This window comes from Sturnus vulgaris, chromosome 2 (genome assembly GCF_052056855.1).
Source record: "Sturnus vulgaris isolate bStuVul1 chromosome 2, bStuVul1.hap1, whole genome shotgun sequence".
NCBI lineage: Eukaryota > Metazoa > Chordata > Aves > Passeriformes > Sturnidae > Sturnus > Sturnus vulgaris.
Window position 1 is genome coordinate 100857336 of NC_142244.1, and position 24017 is coordinate 100881352.

Here is a 24017-nt window from a genome sequence, read left to right on the forward strand (position 1 = left end):
GAATTGCTAGTGTTTAAAGTATCAAACACATAATGGTGAACAAAGGGACAAAATGTTGGACCAAGTGATCTGTAAGAATTTTACAGGTGGCATCAATGGAGATAAGCTTTCTGCCAGAGCATTTAATTAGCTACATCTGATCAGCTAGCCCATGCAGGGAGCTCAGAGTCAGGATATTAGAAGTCAGTTCCTCTCTGTCTTGAGGGGTGTTGTTAGATATGTATCTTCTACCTTTTGAGGTGTTTCTGCAATGTAATACAGAGATAACTGGATCATACTTCAAATTAGCTCTGAATCTGTGAGAGCACACATTAAATATTATCTCATTTATCTTCTTTTCTTGGCTATTGTGGTGCTTCTTGTTCTTGACCTAATATATTGAAGGCTAATTCAGGTTTTTCCAGATTTTAATTACTAATCTGCAATAACATTTCAGAAATGCCCGCACACCTTTTCAAAGGCCTCTGAGAGCAGAAAGCTACATAGAGATATTACTTGTTATTGATAAAATCAATACCAACTATGGACATTGTTCTCTTTTAAATCCATCACATGCAGTGTCATATTCTTGCTTATTCTTAGTAGAAAATTGACTGACATGGTTTAGAAAGGTTTGGCCTTGATAATTCAGATGTTCTGAATGCTGAAATCTTAATTTGTTGTGTAAACCTAATTTTCTTTTTGTGTTAACCATGATGAATGGCCCCCAGAGTTAGTAAGTGTAGGCCCTTTTTTGAAATTTCAAGGCTTGATGTGTCATCTGTTTGAAATGTTGTGTCATCATCTCACTCTATTCTGTAGAAAAAGGAGTCAGCCGTGATGAATTTCAGGTCAGCTGTTCCTTAACAAGTTGCTTTATGGAATGCAAGGGTATGAATGGAGACATGGAACAGCTGTGCCCAAAACACAAGTAACTGTACTGATTGGTTCTTCAGATGTGAACCAGCAAATGCTGCTCTCATTAGCTTGTTCTGACAAGCTTATTGCTTCTCATACAACTAAACAAAAGTATTGGCTTGTCCCAATGGAAGATTTGCTCTTAAGCCAGATGCACTGATGTGAATGTTTCAGAGTAATTGTTTCCATGTAAAGTCATTCAAATGAACACCCAGCTTTAATATGAATTAATGCTTCCATGTCATGAATTACCTTTATATTGCATGCTCTGCAATAGATGTTTATCCTTCTTTGTGCTGTTTATGCAAGCCCCACGCATCAAAGGATTACATCTGGTTGAAATATGTAGCAGGAAGTACCTAAAGAATCTCTTATCCTGTGTTTGGGGTAGAGAGGGTTAAACAGTAGGTGTAAAACTACCGAAATCACATGGTTTCTCTTTCCCAATTGCATTATATGTCTCTTTTGAAGTGACACTTCCAAATCCTCAAAGACAATGTTGGGCAAGCCAGCCCTTTACATTGTGCTGTTTGTATCTGAATGTTCTGTGGATGCCTTGAAGACATTACAATAGGACAGCTACATTTACACAGGTGTATTCACTATGAAATTTAATCAGCAGAAAGTAGAAGCCAGGGAGAAACACAAACCAGAGACAGTCTCAGGAGCTATTTAGGAAACACCAGTCTGTGCAGAACTGGAACTGGGGAAGCAGTATAGGCAGAGAGGAGAGGATTGTGCCATGCACCTGGGGCTGCCAGCATGGAGTGGCTGTGAAGCAGGAAGATAACAGAGATGCCTTCACCACTGCATGCACAGAACTCACAAAGTGACTCTATCCTTCCAGAAATGTCTGTCTGCACTCACTGGGAAGTTTACAACTCCCTTATCCTGCCAGTCAATTGCTGACTAATTCAGCACATACACATCAGCTAATGAAGCTATTGTAAGGGCAAAACATAGCCATTTCTGAGAAGACATGATGGTTGTGGGCCTGTGATGCTTTGGGAAGGCTTTCACAGTGTGGCTTTTCCCAGTGGTGACACCAGCATTCCCTTCTATCCTGAGCCAGTGCTGGCCATATGAATCACAGAAATTAACTGTTTTTTATCTGCTGCCTAAATAGCTTCAGGATGACAGGGAAGTAGTTCTTTAAAACACTGAAATATAGGTTGCATTGTCAATAAAGTGGCTTGTAGTTGCTCTGAATTATACCAAAATGCTGTATTTTGATAGAAAGATGGCAAAGATGATGTCAAGAGCTGAGAGGCAAACATGATATTTTTATGGTTTTGTAAGCTGACCCTTGCAGACTTCTGTCAGCTGCAGGTACCTTGTATGAGGAAAAGGCATTTAAATTGCCTCCTTATAAGGAATGCTGTTTTGAAAATGGTAGTTTTACATGCACCGGTGTTCATAAGATGTAAAAGGCAATTTAAACTGTTGAGAGAGAAGGGTGAAAGGACTGTGACCAATTTGCAATGTATTGTATATTTCCATTAATTTGATGTATCTTTAGTCTTTAGTTTTCAGGTTTTTTCCCCTGTCAAGGTGGAAGCAGCATTCCCTGGGGTGGGAAGGACATAAGGAGGGAGACTGTAAATGAATAAAACCCTTCTCAGAGAAAAATGTCATGGAGAGGTCTTGGAACTCCATGGTCCATTGCCATAACAATGTAATTTTAATGAATTGCATAATGAGAAGCTGACTCAGGAGTCCCTGAAGATAGCTAGATCTTTCTCTAGCTCTGTGGCATGCTGATGCTGTGTCTTCCTGATTCTCAGAGTTAGTTTTTATTTTCAGAATTCTGTTTACTTTCTGGATGGCATTTAGTCTATAAAGTAAAATAAAATGAAGACTGCTGCTTCCTGAAGCTGTGTGTGTCCATAAGGTGGCTTTCCCTCAGAACATTAGGGTCCATTTTCAGTGGCTACTTCTACATTTTCATTTCATATTCCTGCTCTCATGGCAATGTTGCCTTTCAATCAGCCAAAAACATGTTAGGGATGTCAGTGCTTGAAACCTGTAACCTGTAGTTTGTCTAAGGAGTTGGAAAAACACAAAAAGTAGTAGAAATTAGAAAGTACCTAAGTGAATACTTAATAGTTAAACTAGATTGGAAGGGGCAAAGAGACAAAAACAGGGTTGACATTGTGCCAAGGGAAGCTGAGATTCAATATAAGAATAAAGTTCTTCATCCAAAGAGTGGCTGGGCACTGGAACAGGCTCCCCAGGGAAGTGGCCAGAGCACTGACCCTGACAGTATTCAAGAAGTGATTGGACAGCACTTTCAGGCACGTGGTGTGACTCTTGGAGTGGTCCTGTGCAGGGCCAGGAGTTGGACTTCAGTGGTCCATGTGGATCACTTCCAACTGAGACAGTTCTATGCTTTTATTATTCTCTGAATCGTAGTCTGATAAAACTCTCTGCAACTTCTTTTTGATTGAGAGATGTCTGATTAAATTGTTTTGTAAGATAATTGGATCTGGCTCTCAGTGCAATTGACTTTGATTTTTTTTCTGACTTTTTGTGTTTGCAAGGCCTAATTTTTGGGGTTTTTTGAAGCTTTTTTAAAAATCTGATCAAAAGGCTTAAGACTGTCACTAGCAAGTCCTTTCTCTTTCCTGTTTCCCTCCAATAAGAATAATTTTGTGATTGACAGTCTCTCTTAGCAGTTGATACACTAATGTAGTTGGAATAGAAATGTTGTGAGGACTTCTGTGTTGGTTGATGGACAAGAAAAGTTTGATATTTTTGATTTAGCAGTAGTGAGCCAACAAGGACTCCAGAAATTGCCAAGACATTGAGTATCTACTTCTAACTCTACCTGATATACCCAATCAGAAGGTTCGTTAAAAGGGGAAGAGAACAGTTTTACATATTCTGACTCATTAGTCCCCAAAGTGAGATTCTACAGTTCAATATTACCACTGATTGGGATGACTCTGGGTCACAGTGGAACGTCAAAGGAGAAAAACAGTTTCTCATTAATCTGAGACAAAAACTAGTAGAAACTAGTGGAAAATAAAAATAGCTAAAATAAGTTCTTTTTTTTTTTTAATTGGGTGCTTCAAAAGGCAGCTTAATGTGATAGATTTCTCTGGGATTTATTAGTCAGTTTTTCCTAGATTTCTGATGTGACAATTGATCATCTGTAATTTATTACAGGCAACACATGACAAGTAGTGTAAGAGAAGTATTTTAGCTACTGCTTTAGCTTTTTTAGGCTTTTTTCCCCATAGATGTCATTTTCTGTTCAACTTTTTGCTTGACTTTTAACAACCAAGTCTTCACAAACCTCCTAAAAGCAGCAACAGGAAAAGGGAAAGACGAAAACGGTGAATTTCAAAGCAGGTGACTTCCAAATGATGTTGGTCTTAGTCTTACTTTGGCTTTGTTTGAGAAACAAAGAAGCTGCTTCTGAGAAACTAAGACGATAGAATATCAAACTAGGGCCTTCAAATATCAAAGGAGAGACTGCAGAGATAAAACCAGATTGCCATCAGCCTACGTTTCCCCAAAGGCATATTTCTTACATATTATGTGCTGAAATGTTAATTGTTCTTTTAGCTCCTATTCTTCCTCATTCAGACTAAAGCTTCATATATTTTACTTACTGCACAAGGGAAAATCCCTGCAGTCCACTGTCTGTATTGTTAAATAAAGTAATTCAGTTTGGTTGGAGGTTTAGTTAAAACACATTTGTTCAGCTTATGAATCTAACAAGACTCCAGGAGTGGCAAAGGTCTTGTCTTCTTGTATCATAGAACTTACCCATTTTATGATCTCTTCCGCTTTTCAGCAGGTCTGTTACTCAGAAAGCACTGTATGAAAAAGGCAGTTCTTTTGTAAAAGAAATTGGTTATTGCAGCAGTTTTAAGTCCTTTAGGTCATTTCTATTTCATAAAAACCATAGCAGTCATGAGGTTTAGTCATTACACTGAAATCTTCATTCCATACTTCATCTTTTCTGCTCAATATGATTATTTTATGTGTCATTGCAGTGTGCCAGAGACTTAAAAGGAAAATATCATCTGCCTGAGTTTATCAAGAGAAATAGTAAAAACTCTCCATATTGGAAGCCAGCAAAAAATTAAAAAAATTAACTGAGTTTGCAGTCCAGTTTCTTTTTAATTTTTTATCTTGTGTCATTCTCCTTACTGCTCAATTTTACATGGAAATTATACTTTTGTGACCAGAAATACCCTTTTGTTCTGCATTTCATCTGAAATTCTATTTGTGTTCAAAGTCTTTAATTAAATATTAGGACAACTACGTTAGTAAAGATACTACTTCCCTTTCCCCTTAAAAAGTATTGAAACCATTTCTTAGTGTTCTACACCAATTACAGTCATGTTGCAGTGTCCAGCAAATGCCTTGAGTTCATTAATAATTCATTCAAACTACCATGAGTTTAAGGAAGGAACTATACCACATATTGACATATGAGAGAGGAAGAAAATTCAGCACACACTTTTGCAACCGTGTTGTTTTAGAGAAAGAGGATATTGCATGATTTATGCTTCCAGATATATAGACAGAGGATACAGTTTGCTAATGTAAGAATTAGGGCTGTTTATTGGACAAGTAAGATGCCATAAGCATGACGTATATATTCTACATTTGTAGAATACATTTAGGCATTTGCACATGTTTGTATGTATGTATGGAGAGAGAGGAATATGATTCACAAAGCTCCATTATAATGGATTTGGGATTTGTGCGTTACTTAGAAACAAGATCCTGAGGTTCTGCAGCTCATGTTACCCAAAATCTTGTCTTGACATTTTGCATGGTTTGTCATGACAATTTTATATGGTTTGTACAGCCAATCTGTTATAAGGAGGGTTGCTTAGATAGTTTTAAAGTATTTCTTTGAAACATTTCCTTTATCTCTATCTAAAAGGGAGAAATAAAAGGTGCAAATTCTACCACGTCATTGTGATTCTCTCCAGTAGAAAAAATTCATGTTTAATTTCTATTTTACAAGAAAAATACACGTTGAAACGGATAATGATATGTGTGGTCGTTGTGATGCACACGGAAAGAGAGAGAGAGACTCACACACCTGACTCCAAGTTGGTCAAGCAGGAAAAAGACCTCTTTATTTATATAACATGCCTGCTTATGGAAATCTGACAATGAGCACGGATTGGACAGTGATGAAGGGACCTCTGACTCCATTGGTTCCACCACAAGTCCATCAATCCTCTCTTCCTCCAAAGAGGAATGCAAACAATCCTCATTTACAAGAAAGAGTGTGAGAAAATGTAACAAGAATATGTCAACGTCAGAAGGCAAAAAACTCCAGGGCAACAGATATGGACAGAGGGGATTTTTATAAGAACCTATAATTTTATGAGTATTACTAGTTTTATGGTGTTCATAGGATATACAGGTTACCTATGGGGGGAGAGAGAGAGAGATGTACTGCATACTTTTTGCCAAAGATACAAAATACATTTAACTTAATCCCTTTGGAGATTGCCTCACCTACAGAAGAGGCTGTTATCATGAGGCTTTTGTAAGTAAGGCAGTAACAGCTGGAACTCCATTTCCTGTGAGATGCTGAGGAGTTCAGGAGGGCAGAGCTGCAGGTCATGGCAAAGCTGGTACTTAAGGATGACAAAATAAGCAAGTTATAGAGCAGTTTATATTGGAAGGGACCTTAAAGATCATCTAGTTCCAACCTCCCTGCAATGGGCAGGGACATCTTCCACTAGATCAGCTTGCTTCGAGCCCCTTCCAGTCTAAACTTGAGCACTGCCAGGGATGGGACATCCACAGCTTCTCTGGGCAATCTGTTCTAGTGCTCACTACCCTGACAGTAAAGAATTTCTTCCTTGTATTCTAAACACATCTTGTCTTAGTTTTAAAACTCTTGTCCTAATGCAGCAAGCCCAGCTAAAAAGTTGGTCCCCATCTTTTTAGAGGCCTTCTTTAATTTACTGGAGGGTGCTATAGGGTCTTCCTGGTACCTTCTTGTTTCCAGGCTGAACAATCCCAATTCTCTCATTCTGTCTTCATAGCAGAGGTGCTCCAGCACTCTGATCATTTTTGTGACTCGCTCTGGACCTTGGTCATCACACCTCTAGCTGATGGAACCACTGTCATGTGACAATAGCTGGTGAAATTCCAGAAGTTCAGAAATTTAGGGAAAGGAGCTTTGAAAGTTGTTTGCTGGCATTACAAGGTGCTATTTTCCAGTGTAGTGTGTTGAATATGGCCTCTGGTAGTAAAAATGTTGTTTCAGAGGAAGCCTGGCTAAGGTGAAGTGCAGGGTGACTGTGCCTGTTGCTCAGAGCAAGTGGATTAAAGCTGGTATTGAGACCATTCCTCTCTAGATCCCCTTGGCTCACATAATGAAGCTCAGCCCAGGGTGAAACTACCAGACACTGTTAAGATGAAGCAGTTCGTGCCTCAGCTTGCCATGGCATTAAATAATTCATTGAATCTGACCTTTCAGAGCAGTACATTGTAGCTAATAGAATGAATATAAAATGGATATAAAAAGAATAAGAATATCAAGTGGGAGTAGGGAGGCAATATAAATTTTATATATAACCACAGAAGGTCTGCAGTGCTGTCCATTCCTGAAAGTGTGCTGATAATTGGACATAGTTTGGGAAGAGCAGCAAAAATTAACCACAAGTTTCCCCTTTTAAGAGATTCCTAAGAAATTCAGGCTAGTTAGGTCGCTGCAGGACAGATCAAGACAGATTTATCTGAACAAACAAAAACTGAGATAGCAGGTATCTTCTAAGCTTGGTAAAAAAGTCTAGTCCTAAGAAACCGCAGCTAGTAACACTGTGAGAGATAAGGGACAGAGAGAGCTGTAGTCATTCCTCATCATTTCAAGTCTTTAAATTATAAACTTGTATCTGTTTGGAAAGATGTGCTATATCTCAAGCACAACATAAGGCCTTCAAGAAACATGTACCAACAACAGTTAGCTGGGAAGTTTGTGTTTGAACAAAGTCAGATATAGGTTATGTGTTGGTCTTGGATCTGTGAGTGCATCACAGTAGTAAGACTGCTCTATCTCATAACTGAATCTGGACGTTGAGGAGTTGAACAAGCTGTACCTTTGGGACTATCAGCTCTTTCTGGGAATATGTGAGTTTTCCAAGAAGGAGGAAAAATGAGAAGCTGTCTCTTAACAGCAGTAAATTTCTGCTCTTGGGCTCTTGTTCACTGTCACCCATGCCTGTGTTCTGTCCACCTGCACTTAGTGCTGCACAGAGCCTTTCAAAGGCTTGCCCACAGCTGGATGTCTTCGGACTTGCAGCCTCACCAGATACTGATGCTACGCAGGACATGACTTAAAATTATTTTGCCCTTTCTTTCTTTTATTTGATTGGTGTTTTGCTTGGTTTTCGGTTTTATGAAGTGTGTGTTATTTCACTGAGGCTCATGACCTGGTTTTTCAGTAGAAGTCAAATACAGGATGATATGGAGTTACTTTTCTAGTACACAATGCTGAACATGCATAGTTGCAATGTATTTCAGTACTATTTCTATTTTCTGCACTAAAATCCTGTTTTGGCAATTATAGCTCTGAATGTCAGAAACAATAGGAAGAAGTAATAATTTGGTTTGGTTGTACGGTGGCCAAGATTATGGCATGCCTGCCTTAATCTGATAGGATTTACTGATCTAAGATTTATTTTTAAGCATCAGTTTATTTACAGTTGGATTTCTTACTCCTAATCACTTGATTAGAAAAACGATGTCTTATGAAAGGGCAATGTGCAGTAACTGCTTTGAATAGCTACTGTACTGAGCATTTTTAAAATATTTTCATATCCTACTCTTCAATATATTCCACAGAAATTATAGTCTATTGACTAAATACTAAACTTTAGGAAAATATTCTAATATTTGCGTGTATAACTATTTGATAGATGCTTTTGAACAGTTAAATTGTTTCAAGAAAAGAATATTTGGATTTTTAGTTGTCTGCTGTCTTCACACTACTCCCCTCATGACAGATTACCAACATCTCCATGAGAGTTTTTCTTTCAGCTGCTGCTTTAGAATAATTATAGTATTTTTTGTATGTATGTCATTAACAATGAGGAGAAAAAAAACACTCTTATCAAGGCTGTTCATTTAGATATCTAATAAATGAGTCAGGATACCATGAATTTCCCAGTAGGTGCTCATAGTGCACCATCAATGGACTATTATTTTATTTCAAAGAAAGTAATACCATTATAAACATGGACTTTTATGACTAGCTTAATTTATAAAGACAAACATCAGTGGCTCTTCCATCAAAAATACATTTGTTAAGATAATTGTTTAGCAATATTTTTATTATTGTAAATGGAGCGATAAAACACAGCATTTTACAGTTATTAAGCATCATACAGAGATAGTGATAGTGTTGTTTCACCCTATCTTTCCAGTGCCAGATCTATTAAAACAGTCAAGTGCAAATAAAGCAATTCTACAGCTTTGTAAATTAACTATTTTTTGTTTACCAAAGATACATGGTGGATTTGTTTTTGCAGGCACAGAGAATAATGCCTGGGCTTTTTGTTTAAGGACAGCTCTAAACATGATGAATATTTTCTATGTTCAACCTGTAAATGATGTGTCCATAAATATACATGCTAAAATACATACTACCGGCTTCTAGAAATACTTATATTTTGCTTTCTGGTAAGAAACCCCTACTTGCTTAAAGCTTTGTTAAGGGAAAATTTGGCAAAGGTGTATTAAAAGTGGCAGGAAAGGTGTTGCTTTTCTGCCTGTCATGCTTTTGTGCATAATTTTCCTGGAATGGAACTATGGAACAATGTTCATCCTCCAGCAACATGACTCTGATGCAAAGCCTACTGAAGATGATGGTAGTATTAATGGGGTTTGAATCAGACTGTTTAACGATTACCCCAGGGATTGCTTGCAGTGGTTCTATTTGTAGCCTCCTAATTTTAAGATATAACTGACAAATGGTGGAATAACGTGCTTTAATAAAATATTTCCCTATTTCATCTAGAGTAATTCAAGGGGTGGCTTTGTGACATGTCCATTCCGAGTGATAACCCATGCCAGCCTCTGCAGGTCCCTTTCCCATCACTCCTCCTAATTCTCTCACTTTCCCATGACCCTTCCTTCTCTGAAACCCTGTGCCTAGTAAGGCACTGTTTGTTTTTTTCAGAAAATACAATGTGAAAATTAGATATTTCAAGTAGACCAGACCCATTCTTAAGGTAATGCTATATGTTGCAAAACAAAACCACAGAGGAGACACTGGAAGAGTTTTTAGAGCATGAGGTTTTATGACAGTAGAAATTACAACAAATGACAGTTGTAAATAAATCACATGATCATAGAATGGCCTAGATTGGAAGGGGCCTCAAAGTTCCAACATCCCTGCCATGGACAGGCACATCTTTCACTAGACAAGGTTGCTCAGAGCTCCATACAACCTGGCACTTCCAGGGATGGGACATCTATAGCTTTCCTGTGCAACCTGTTCCAGTGCCTCACCACTCTCAGAGTAAAGAATTTCTTCCTAATATCTATTCTAAACCTACTCTCTTTCAGTTTGAAACCACTGCCCCTTGTCCTGTCACTACATGCCTCTCTCCGTCTTTTTTGTAGGCTCCCTCCAGGTCTTGGAAAGCTGTAATTAGGTCACCCCAAAGTCTTCTCTTCTCCAGGCTGAACAATCCCAATTCTCTCAGCCTTTCCCCACACGAGAGGTTCTCCATCCCTCTGATCATCTTGGTGGCCTCTTCTGGATTTGCTTTAACAGGTCCATGTCCTTTCTGTGCTCGGGATCCCAGAGCTGGATGCAGCTGTCCATGAGAACAGAGAAGTAGAATCCCCTCCCTCACCCTGCTGGCCATTCTGCTTTTGATGCAGTCCAAGACACATTTGGCTTTCTGGGCTACAAGTCCACATTGCCAGGTCATGTCCAGCCTCTCATCCACAGCCTCCCAAGTTCTTCTTGACAGGGCTGCCCTTGATCTGTTCATCCCCCAGCCTGTAAATGAAAACATATAGGGGTTTAAGATGTTTGTGTTTGTTCAGTGCTTCAGTGCAATGGTCTGTGTACTGACTTTCCTACCATTTTGTCACTGCATCACTTTATGTTTGAAGCAATTTCACATCAGCATCTCTAGGGCTGGATGCAGAGGCTCATGGTCTGCAGCAGAGAGCTATCATAGTTTGCAATAACACTCTTCAACATCACTTGCTAGCTACAAAAGAAGAAAATGGATTTTTTTAATGTAGGAGCTGAAAAAAAAGCAGACATTTTGAAGTCCTTTCTCTGTTTCTTTCATGAGTCTAAATTAAACTGTTAGGTACTTTGTTAAGAATTATGGTATTCAGGTGAGTGGACCAAAGTCCCAGTGTTGTTTCAGTGGAAGAGCACAGTCCTCTTGACTGCAAAAGGCATAAAATCGTGAGCTCAGAAAAACTAAGAATGCAAGAACAGAAGATAGAAGTTTATCATAGCTAGCGTCATGGCTTTGAAGTCAGACTAGGCTTTGATACACCATTATTTAATGCATGAGTTTGACAGCACTGAGATAAAGTTTCTGATATAAATCAGTGCATCTTCTTTTCCCTGAGGCTGTTTTACTATGAAAAGAGGTTAGAGGGGGAGAAAAGGATGATTTTACCCTTGCCACATCCCTCCTACTTTTGTCTTCATCTTCCTCACAAGAGTTACGTTTGACCATTTATCTGCTGGATCTTAATAACTACCTTTATCTGCATTATCACTATGATAATGGGATAATTTGACATTGCTTTCACTGTGTCTCCAAGAGCCAGGCTTTAGGAGTGAGATAAAAGGAATGGCAGGTCTAAGGTCAGTGTCACACAGCTGTATGAATCCACAAGCATCTCCAGTGGCTGGCTTTGAGGAACCAATGACTTTGTTGGGCAAGCCATTGCAATACACAGGGCCTTTGGGACACCTGGAATTTTTTGCCCATGGACAGAACAGAAAGAGGTCTTTAGGCCTCTGCTCATGGAAAGCACTGCTTCAATGTGCAAGGTGGCAGCAGCAGCACTGTGAGGGAAGTACAAAGTCACCACCACGTGTTCCAGAAGGCTGAGGTGTGTCAGGCTGGCTGAATTGGTTAATGATATTGGCAGCAGCAGCATGCAGAACAGCAAAGCAAAAGTTTAATATTTGGTCTCAATGAATGGATGAATAGAAGAACTAGGAGAGTGGATTGTTTATAATTGCCTTTAAAAATCAGAATAGTATGTAATTCAAATGGTGAATTTACAGATTTTGAAGAGCAAAGATCCTCTTCACAGGTAACCTTCCTGAATCTTTCTTTTTTGAGTTCAGATCTTTAGAGGAGCCATGGGGAAGGTATGAACTTTGAACAATTCCTGGGGAGATGCAGCTGGGGAGAGGGTAGAGGGAGGACAATAAACAAAATAGATCCTCTCAAACCTCTCTGATCCCGCTCTTCCACTTAGCTTTGAGAGTCTGATTCTATAAAGATGCTTCTCTCCCTTGCCCCTTTCCTTTATATGCTTTTCTGGCTGTTGACCCTTTCGATTAAGAGCTTTTGCCCCGAGGTTATCTTTTAGTTAGGATAGGCCAGAATTAGGGAATGAAAAGTATAGTGAAAATTTAAAAAAACCCCAACCAAACAAAAAATTTTAAAAAGGATTTGCAAGGTTTAGATTTTTAGTATTGGATTATTTTCTGTAGAATCACAGATTAGTAAACTTGAACTATTTTTCATTATTTTTATTCTTCTCTTGCCATGTGTGACATAAGGAATTAGTGACATGCATGTGGGCAGTTTGGTGTCTAATTAGGCCTGCAGGTGATAACACATCATCAGTGTCCTGTGACCTCTCTGTTTAGATCTTGCTCTTTTCCTCTTTTTGCTGACTTAAAGGCCAAAATTATAACTGAGGATGGACTCATAACTGTTCTCCTCACTTACATGTATGCAAAAAATACTAACTTGTAGATGTAAAGAATCCACCAGCCAATACTCATAATCTGGCATTTTGCATTAGCAATAAATGTAATTTTAAAATAATGATTTAATTGGCTTTTTAAAAATCTCATTTGCACTCTAATTAGACTCAAAAAATTACTTTGTGACTACATAATGAAGAATATTATGTCCATTGGAACACAGAGGTACAGTTACAGTGATTTCTGTCAGATTCAATTTTGACAAGTCCATTTTTAATCTTGAGGTTTGACATATAGCCCTTAAAGAACATGTATCCTTGCATGCTAAATCCGCTGCTATGTCCTCTCTGAGAACTGAATTTTAATGCACATTCTTGGAACAAGGACTTTATTCTTGCACAGATAGATTGTTGTCAGTGTGTACAAGTGAAGCAGATTTTTAAACTGCTTTTTTTTTTTTTTGTGCTTATCTCATAATTGCAGCTGAAGTGAGGGATATTTGTGATGCCTAAAGTTCTTGAACTAGCTTTAAATGAAAGTCCTCAACATACTATGGATGAAACAGAAGTACAAGCTGTCCAAGAGGACAGAAGAAATCTGCAGACTCCAAAGGCTGTTCTCTATAGGAGTCATTCTGTAGGAAGGACACTTTCATACTGCATACCTCTCAAACCTGGTGAAGTTGTTTACAAGGCAAATACAGGATACATTTTTATGCAGTCATACCATGAGTTGGCTCAGACTACAAGAGCAAGCTCTGCAGTATCCAAAACCCAGGTAGCTGACTCAAGGTGCCTAAAACCGTTTGTGCAGCTTACAGAGCCTGTTGTTTTGTTTGTGTGTTTGACAGGCCAGGGTAATTTCTGAACAATAAAACTCTGACACCTGATTCACCTCTATGAGCTCCAAGTCTTTAAAACCAGGCCTTTAGCCCAACTAGTTGCCTTTAGCCATGCTGAGGATGGGAGAAGCTATTAGCAGCTGTCCCTCTGATTTCAGAGAGCATCTAGAGAAGTGCTTTGAGCTGTAGTACCTCATGCCCTGAGACAGCCCAAGAAGAATCTGCTATGTGGATGGTGCAGGGGGTGGCTGCTCGTTCTGGCTGGACCAACAGAGCCGCTCGGTTGCATCTCTCAGCTGGACTCGTGTGCAGCTCACAGTGAGTGTCGGCATGCTCCATGCCAGGGACCTGTGGGCACAATGGCAGTGCCGGTGTGTGCCTGTGCCCAGGGGACAGGGCTAGTGACAGGTTGGTTCAGAGCCAGAGGCAGCAGCCCGGATGTGCCCTCGGGCCCTTGCTACCATGGCTTGTGCTTAGAGAGAGTTTGCATAAGACGGCTCACTGCAGTGTTTTGTGTGGAATCATTGCTTGGTTCGGCAGGGCAGCGATGTCGGGAGCAAAGGCTGTGCCGGACCCGGGCAGGGGCTGTGCCTGGGCATGGGCTGTGCCCACGCAGGACAGGCTCTGTCCCCAGGGCAGGCTCTGTCCCAGGGCAAGCTCTGTCCCGGGACAGGCTCTATCCTCAGGACAGGCTCTGTCCCCAGGACAAGCTCTGTCCCAGGACAGGCTCTGTCCCAGGATAGGCTCTGTCCCAGGATAGGCTCTGTCCCCAGAGCAGGCTCTGTCCCGGGACAACCTTTGTCCCATGACAAGCTCTGTCCCAGGACAGGCTCTGTCCCCAGAGCAGGCTCTGTCCCGGGACAACCTTTGTCCCATGACAAGCTCTGTCCCGGGACAGGCTCTGTCCCTGCCCCGCCGCTCTGAGCCCCATTGCCGGGGGGCGGCTCGGGCCCTCCTCCGGCCTGCAGCCGCAGCGCCCTGTCGGCCACACGCTCAGCAAATACAAGTACAGCAAATAAATTATGTACGAAATACCTATGAAATCAATTTAGCAAGTCCCATCGAGTCAGTCCCTCCTCCTTTTTCTCCTACAGCAGTATGCATCTTGCCTCCTACCCCTTCTGGCCGCAGCTCTGTGGTGAGATATCTATTCACCTCCCCCGTGAACAGCTTCCCTCCTCCTCCTTACTGCTTTCCTGAACAGCAGAGAGTTGTTTTCCTGTCCTTCCCTTCAGTCCTGACTGTTACCCGCAGCTCCTAAGGAGGGGAGAGGACAGGGATAAGCTGGTTAATTTTCACCTTTTCCTATTTCTGTGCTGCGGGCGGCGGTGCCGGGGCGGTGGGCCGGGGCCGGCCGGGACGCGGCGCCGCCGTCACTCGTGTCCCCAAGCGAACTGCGGTGTGCCTGTGCGGGGACAGCAACAGCGGCTCGGCTCGGCAGCGTGGGCGGCTTTAGAACTGATCCTAAGAGACTGCCAGCGTATTTTTACTGCTGGTGTTCCCCAGCTAGACTAGAGCTCTCAGCTCGGTGTCCGACTGCTCTGCAATTAAGTCTTCATTTTCTCTGTGGATAGAAGAATGCAACCATTCAGCATTTTATGCTTGGTTTGAGTCTGCAGGGCAATTTTCTTCTCCCCTTTTCCAACATTCGTTCCCCCCTTATAATTTACAATATATTTGCATTTATCAGGGAAGAATTTCTGCTTAAATTTAATTTAAGTTTTATCTTAAGGACCACGTTTATGAGCAGCTTTGTAACTTTTCAGAGACTCATACTAGTGATTCTTTGTCCCAAGAACAATGTAAAAAATTTTTTGTATTGTTCTAGTGATACAGAAAAAGGGAAAAAAATAAAGGGTATAGCAGCACAAATGCATTTTTAGGTTAATCAGCATAAATATCAAGATTTATTAAATGACAATTAATAATATGATTTTGAAAGATTGGACATAGCTTTAAAGAGAATATATTTTTTAAAGTCATATTTTAGTAATTTCAGTAATTTCGTTTTATTAATTTCAGCACAGCAAATAAGTTTTTCCTTTAAATAAATTTTTTTAAAAAAGGGATGAACCCTTGAATTTGAAACATTCCAGATATATGGTATATATTCACGGCAGGACTTTTTAATAACTAATGCAATTTAACAGGAACAGGTGGCTAACTGTCTGGCAGGATTTCTGTCTCAATTTCTTCTCCTGTCAGTATACTTCTTAAATAAATTAAATAATACATGAAGATATAAATATAACCAAAGAGTTTGCACTTTGGGACTGGTGTCTGAATTACTGTGCTGTGTGCATGGCAGCTTGAGAAGAGCAGCCCCTTTGGCTGCTCATCCACATCATTATAAAATCACGTTTGCCTGACTGACACTGTTCCAGTGGCACATGGATATGTCTTTGGCATCTGACCAATCAATTTTCTATTCCAGATGCAGTAAGCAAAAATCATTCTGCATTAGTTTCTGCAGCTCAGTATCCATCAATTGTCTAACCTTGCAGATATAATGATAATTACAGTAATACTAATAATAAAACCCATAATGCTCAAGACACTACCAAAACTTTTCTTAATGAGGAACTCGATGAATCTTGTTTTGTTCGAACATTTACTTCTCAAAACCATTTCCAGCAATCTGTAATTATTTAAAACATTATTCTAGCGTTGTGTTCCATAACAAAGGATTGAGATGCTCTTAGAATGGATCAGATAGTTTGGTCCCAAAAAGCAGATAAGACTGAAAAGCGTAAGTAATAGTGTTCAGACATCTGAAAGAAAAATACAATCACTCTTTGAATGAATGTGGGTTTTTAAAAGAAACAATGATAAAGCCAATAATACTGAACTGAGAACAGTATATAATATAGTGCTTGAAAATACAGTATTCTTCAGAATTCAAGAGCTTTATCTCATTTCCAATTGCATCTTCCTCTTCTTAATTTCTTTTTCTTTATTGGCTGAATTACTTTGAGCTAAGATAATGCTGTGAAGGACTTCCGACACAAAATAGCCCTAAGTGAATGTTATGCATTATTAATAAAAACTTAGATAACTCTCTAAAACAAGATGATCCTAAAGCATTTAACATTTAATCAGAAAAATTTATCTCATGTTCTGCTTTTTGAAAAGCATTAAGGGAATGAAAAAAATTAATAGCTGCAGGAATGAAGGATGTGTGTGAATGCCTGACCTTTCATTACTACATACACAATGCCCAAATGTGAAAATGAAAATGCCAGTGCCATACAGATTATGAATAGCAGCTGTAATGGATTCTAATGCTTCAGTACAAATGAAAATGAAGCTCTGATCATAAAAGATTATGGTTAATTTGTCACATAGTAAAAATATCTGTAAGATTTTCTCATCTTTAGTGATCTTTTGTCCTCTTTAACATGTAGCTCCCATAAATCTCTTTTGCAAGAGAGCAAATACCAGCATTGGTCCTCTACAGTTTCTGACATCTTCAACTATCCTTTCTTTTAGTTTCTTATTTCCAATTTCAAGTATAATTTTAGAGTATGCGATTTCTTTGTTTCTCAGCAAGGAACAAGTCATACTAGTGTTTATTTTACTTCATTGATGTAATTATTTATTCAAGGTGTTTGGTATTAGATATTGCATTTTATTGAATAACTGTTTTTATTGATCTCTTAACTGCCATAGTATCTACAATATACTATACAAAACTATGCAAAATTCTGCTTTAGCATGTATGGTAGACCTTCTCTGTCCAAAGTATGTCCATTTATGTAAAAAATCAGAGTAGTGAAGAAACTGTTGGGAGACTCTCAGTGCTAATGAAGCAATATTTGCATTATATTAGTATATCAGTTGCCTAAGTTTTGTCAAGAGCAGGCAGGCAAACAAGAGCTCTACTAGAGGCAGTGTTGCTTTTCCTGCTCCAGCAGATGCTGTGACCATCCCAGCAAGGGGACTTCCCTTCAAATCTATAAGCAGTCACTCTTCAGTCCAGCTTTGGATTGATGTTTTGTGACAGAAGAGCTGCACGTTGCTTGTTTAATCATCAGTGTAATTTTAACCTGGGCACAGAGTAACATTTCTGCAAAAATAGCCATCAGCTGTGCCATGAAGTTTTTGTTGACTTCTGGGCTAAGTTTAAGCTGCTCTACCACTTAAAATGAAGAGAAGTAGTCCAGCACAAATTAACTGAAAACTTTCCCTTCTCATGGGACATGAGATATCTGCTGCACCCAGAGTAAAAAAATTGAGTAAAGTGATGATTGTTGACTTCTAATATAGTGTCAGCAAAAACAGACATTAAAAATAAGCCAGCAGAAGACAGAATTTATTTTCTAAATGAAGATTTACATAGCATCTCTTTGAAAGAAAGAAGAGGAAACCAACAAGCCTTCATGATGTGAATGTTAGAATTACATTTACTCCCTGAAACATCCTGTTCAATTTCCAGATCATATTGTTAATCTCTGTTTTACACTGAGATAAGTGAATGGAATAACACCAATTTCTAGGGTTTGAAAAGTTGTCTCATAATACCCTTCAGCTTTAACCTTCATTATTTTATCTGTTTCCACTATTGAAATAAAAATTCAAGAGACTATATGACTGTGTCAAGGTGTCTAAACAAGTGCTGGACATTCAGGAAAGCGTAAGAAAGTTTATTTTTTTCTACTTCAGATAATGTAGAGGAACATAAGAGGCCTCTACAGAGACCTGTACAGAGACCTCTAAACAAGTGCTGGAAATTCAAGAGGGCATAAGAAAGTTTATTTTGTTCTAATTCAGATAGTGTAGAGGAACATAACAGACCTGTTCAGAGACGTACTCAAGATGTATTTCTTTTCTTTCTCTCTCCGAGTAAGTGAACTCTGAACTCAGTTTGACCATCCATATATATTTACAAAAATTTAGGAGTTATCTTAGAAAACAGAAGGATGTTGTTATTACATTTAGCAGTTTTAAAATTAAACTTTATGTGAGCATGTATGCTACTATGGCAAAATCATGATGGCTTCATTTTTGAAGGCTGAACATAAGAAATGATGAAGTAATTGGAATGTATTTCATAACCATTGCTGGGTGTCTGGTGGCTGCCTCAGAGAAATTATTCATGCCACTGTTTCAAAGCATTGTCTGTCATATCAGCCTTGGGTTGGATTTTTTGGAATGGTTAGAATTTACCATGTTGTGCATTTTGTTCTGCAACTTTGGTGTTTTGTTGCAGCCCAAGTTCCTGGACATCCTCAATAAGAATGCCAGTGCAAAGGATGAGTGAACCCAAATTGATTGCATGGGTTTAATGTCCCTGAGCATTGTGAGCAGTGGGCAGGTGTTGTGTGTCTGCTGGATCCGTGTGTGGACAGCTGCTGAATGAGAGAACAGAATTGCACTTAGCTCACTTAGAAACTGTCTGAAAAGCCTTGCACAAAATGCTCACAGGAATGCCATTTAAAAATAATTGGAGTCTGATGGAAACAGCAGAGTCTGACAAACAAAGATGAGAAATTTTCAGAATACAACTGATCTTTCCATGGTGAGACCAACCTCTTCTGTAAATATTTTACTTTGCTAGTATTGCATTAAAACTCCATAGAACTATTTCTCAAGATATGTCATCAATAGACATCTTGGGGCTGTCTTATATTCATTTTCTTCATTACACTTTGAAAATTAATGTTTCCTCAGAGCTTTTGAGACTTTGGCAGTTAATGATGGAAAAACCAGCAGTGGAACGTTGGCCTGGATGAGTGACCTGAGAGACCAATATTATCTCATTTTGTCTGCCTTTGATCCTTTAAAACTAATGTGTAGAAAGTCTAATTAGAAGAGGACAGCTGAACAATTAATTAATAGGGGAATAAGCACTACACTTTTCTCCTTGGCTGTGTGGCATCTTCGTGCAGCATGAATTAATTGACATGGTGATGGTGTTGGCAGTGGTATGCCAACAGCTGGACTTGGAGACAGTCTCTGTCCATCGGATACACACTAATGCTCCTCTGGCTCTTGGTTGCTTTTTGATACACTGACCAAAATGAGCAAATACTGCTTCTGTTGGATCAGAGAAGTCCTGTGCTGTAACTCCTCATATGTTCTCGGTTCCATCTTGAAGTTCAATCCCAAATTCTCTCAGGGGTTGAGGGAGACCATCATAAATCTGTATAAGTAGGAAAATGGTTGTCTAAGGAAAGCACCTCAGTCCACGTCAAGTTTTCTGCATATTGCCAGTGCTTAGAGGTGCACTCAAGAATGAATTGAAGGCCAGTGTAGTAAGGAGCAGGTAACATTGCTTAGGAGTTAGATAGCAGTGTAAAGCTGCAGTTGGTATTCAAGCAGTCTTGCCAAAGCACTCTTCCACAGCATACAGAGGTATTTACTGCATACACATGTAATTTCTTTTTGACCAAAATTTTGGTAACTCAGTTACAAAGCTATAACCGCCTTAAACTTAAAAATATGAGCAACTGGAAAACTTTGACTATTTGTGAGAGGAGGGTTTTTTGTCAAGAGGTAAATATAGTCGTCATACAGCACTGAAATTCAAGAGCAACAACTTTATAGGGCTCACCTTGCCAAAGTGCTAATACGGAAGGAAATAGTGTGAATTTGGTACATGTGAAAGTTTGATAGATGAACAGCCTTGAAGAAGAGGAGACTTTTTTATTCTCAAAGCTTTTATTTCAGAGGTATCTGAATGGCATTTGCCGTATGAAAGCCCACCAGTGTGCCACAGCCCTGATCTGAAGGGACCACTTCTGTTGGAGGAAGCGAGCGTAATTCAGCCTGCAGACACATTCACTCCTTGACCCCTTACAGAGATTGCCAACAAGGGTTCCAATTAGTGCCAGCAGCAGACTGACAATTTTAAAGATTGACTTTCACACCATGCCAGGCCTTTAAAATAAAGAACATTTATACAAAACACAATTTGCTTTGACAGTAATTTTCGGTATGCTACTATTGAAGTTATTTATGTTTGAATCAGAGTGTCTTTCCACTCAGCTCTGTTTCTGCTGCTCTTTGATCCTGCAGGGTTGTAATAATCCCATCCTTATGTGTTTTATGCTTTATGTGGCAGTGGTTATTTCAAGCATCCATTACTTGCACAGTTTTTAGGGCTCAGACATTCAATCAGGATTCTTGCAAAATTCCCAAGTTCTTGTGCAGATTGCTTCTGCTGTTGCAAGCCCTCACATCTTTGATGGCAGACTTAAATTTTAATGACTTTGTGAAGCAGGAGGCTATGCAAATGAAACTATAGGGTTCCGGAGTTCACAAGTTGAAGATGCTTGGATGTCAAGAGTATTTCACTGCATTGACAGTGAGGCTAAGGACAGGTAATATCATTAACATCAGTAGACAGTGCAGCCACAGCATTCAAAATGTGATTGTGATGTCTCTGCCTTCTGATACCAGGGATTACATTGCACCATCCTGAACTTCAAAAATAAGACCTGAACACTATGATCTTTGTGTTCTGTGCTCTGTCATCTCCTGAAAACCATATCCAAGCTGATGCTTATCTCTTAAGTTGTTCTTCATAAGTCTGAACCCAAAGCTTGGCACCTTGGCCTGATATCCCCATCTTCTGTGACTATATTTCATGCAGTGTCCCCTAAATTGGGACCCCAGACCTCACCTCTGTGGTGATGTACCTTATTTCATGAGCCTCCTGCTATGCTTCTTGCCTGCAGCATTCCTGCAACTGTCTTCTGAGATGGAGCTGGGGATGTAATGCCGTGTGTGTGCCTGCAGGAATGCCCATCTCTCACTGTCTACAGGATCTTTAGAGAGACTTACCAAAGGTCAGCTGAACAGGCAGAGACTGAAATCCCTTTGCCACTCTTCAGCAGTTGGTTCTACCAGGAATTGGCAACCTCTAGAGAAAGTATAATTTTCTGTGTTCCCCTAAAAACTTTTCTGGAAAATATCTTCCTAGGCATGGAGAGATCTGATGCTTCACTTGCTGCTAAAACAGTGATTATCTATGGGTAGATGTAATTAAACGACCAAAAGGGATCTGCCCACAGTAGCATGGCTTGCAGCTTGGTGTAATCTGTTGTACTTGTCCATTAGAGTCATGGAACTATTGTCTGTAGTTTGTGTTCTGCAGGGTTGCCTTTGGGAATGGAAAGGGAAGAGCCCCACATGCCATGGCACTTCCTCAGGGATTGTCTGGTGCAGAGGGCTTTTATCTTGGGTGTTCTTGTTTGCACAGTGCTGCTTCTCCTGTGACAAAAACAGCCCTGGGGAAGACACACTCTTCTTAAAGCCTTTCTTCATGGATCCCTCCACGTTGTTTCACTGGTGTCCATGAATACTGAGTTTGTCTGATAGTTATCAAGGTTCCCCAGGTCAACTCAGGCAGGTTGGCATCATCACAGGGCCTCAAGGCTCACTCTGTGTGTGCTGTGTAATAACAACTGAGAATGAGGAAACTGCCTTAAATTGAGTCTATTCTGTCCCACCAAGGTTCTTCCAGATGTCTCCATTCCTGGAAATAAATCTACCTGGATCTCTGGGAAAAACTCTTCCACAGGAACTGTTTCTTATGATAAGAGCCTGGGCAAACAAAATTTGTAGCTTCCCTAGGTGAATTTAAATACTGTAAAACAGGTTCTATGTAAAAATATATATACAGGTCAAATGAAAGTGATCCTTATTTGGAATTAAGTTATTTAAGGTGCCTTCCAACCCAAACCTTTCTCTGATTCTGTGATTCATTCGAATAAATAATTTAAAATGTACTACAGTACAGTGACTTCGCAAACTCTTTGCTCATTAATACTGTGTTAACATTCATAATATTGAAAGACATTCAACCATTGAATGATTTTTCTCTAGCTTAGATGCTAGAATTTGAAGATTTCCACCTTTTCTTAGCTTCGAATCGGGCATTTGAGGTAACCTGTTACATTTTCTGGTTAGCATTTGACCCATTGATTTCCATTTCCTTACTTTAAAAATGTAGTGTTAACATACTGCAGATCATGGCATCAAACACCACAGTTGTGGAATTCAGACCTTTCTCATCAGTAGTGAGACCCAAATTGAAACAGATGATTCTAAAATAGCAGAGAAAAAGTGTTTCAAAGCAAGAGTTTCAGAATTTAATGTTCATTGTGAATGAACCAGATAAGTTATGGTTAGATTTTTCTGAATTGTATTTTCTGGAAATTATATTATTTATTATAGCTTTAATTAATTATTTAATTGTTCATCTTCAGTGGGAAAGAAACCAAGTACTCCTCTAGTATGTAAAATTGCTAAAAGCTTTAAAATTAGCATAAACAATTTTTCATTCTTCCTTCTTAAGAGCAATATATATACTTTATCTGCTTATATGCTATATTTGCTGTAGGATGCATATAAATAGCAGACCAGCTTATTTTGTTTGGCTCAGATACTGGGATTCCCCCATGTTCCTCATCTGCCTTTTCCCTTCCTGTCTTCCAGCTAGCAAGAGGCAGAAGAGAAGCAGTGATTTCCTGCCTCAAGTTCACAGAGGCTGGCATTGTAGCTGAATGTTAATGCCTCATGTAGCTCGAGATGCCTGATACTTAGTAATGCGACTTTAACCTTTATAATAGACATAATTTGATTCTCAAACCGTCTATATTCTCTCCTTGTTGCAGCCTAAGTAGCTGTGAGGAGTAGTGAGAAGGGACAAATATAATCACCATGCAGGACACGGAGAAGGACAGAGAGATGAATCACAAATTCCCATCAGAGTTTTCAGATTTTAGCCTTGTTATCATTATTTGATTCTAATATCAGGAAATGAAAGAAACATGAAGATATTTTGGTAGTCAGTTAGATGGTGTTAGCCAGTCAGATGGCAGAGCACTGAAAAAGTCAGCAGCTTGTTTTCTAAGCTGGTATTGCAGATGTTTGGTCTTGAGTGACTCGAAAATAGCACAGAAATAATTGCGTAGTTGTTAAGTGAGGTTGAAAGGTAATAATATAATAAAATAACTGTAATATATACCTTCTTTTTCTTTTTTTAATTTATTTTTCTTAGTTTAGTCACATTTTAAATAAGCAAAGACATTTCAGGGTGAAACTAAGACTGCAATTGTGTTTTTTTAGCCTTTGCCACTGTGTTTCAGGTGCTGTTTAAAAGACATAGCTCATGTTTCAGTGTGAAGATGTACCATGTTTCTGTAAACTTAACTGTCTGTATGTTCTACTGTCACATGGGAAGATAAGTTTCTCCATATACATTTAAATTACAAAACGCAGAGATCACACAGTCAATGATTCCATTGTTTCTCCATTCTTGTGACATATACAATACAGAGTACAATTGGCAGTCCCCAGTGCTGTGCAAGGTTTAGCACAGATCCATAGGTTATGCTACCCATACTGGAAGTAAAAAAG

General features: G+C 39.3%; 1 protein-coding gene and 1 long non-coding RNA gene across 2 annotated transcripts in view; one reads left to right on the plus strand and one right to left on the minus strand.

The window, feature by feature from the left end:
- The window catches only part of FRMPD4 (FERM and PDZ domain containing 4), a 292960-nt gene that overhangs the window by 236555 nt on the left and 32388 nt on the right, over window positions 1-24017 (plus strand). The gene's annotated exons all lie outside the window — the stretch shown is intronic.
- Window positions 10162-11113, minus strand: LOC148224928 (uncharacterized). Its single transcript, XR_015801765.1, has 2 exons — window positions 10979-11113; window positions 10162-10894 (listed from the first exon to the last, which is right to left on the minus strand). It is a non-coding gene; the product is annotated as an uncharacterized LOC148224928 (long non-coding RNA).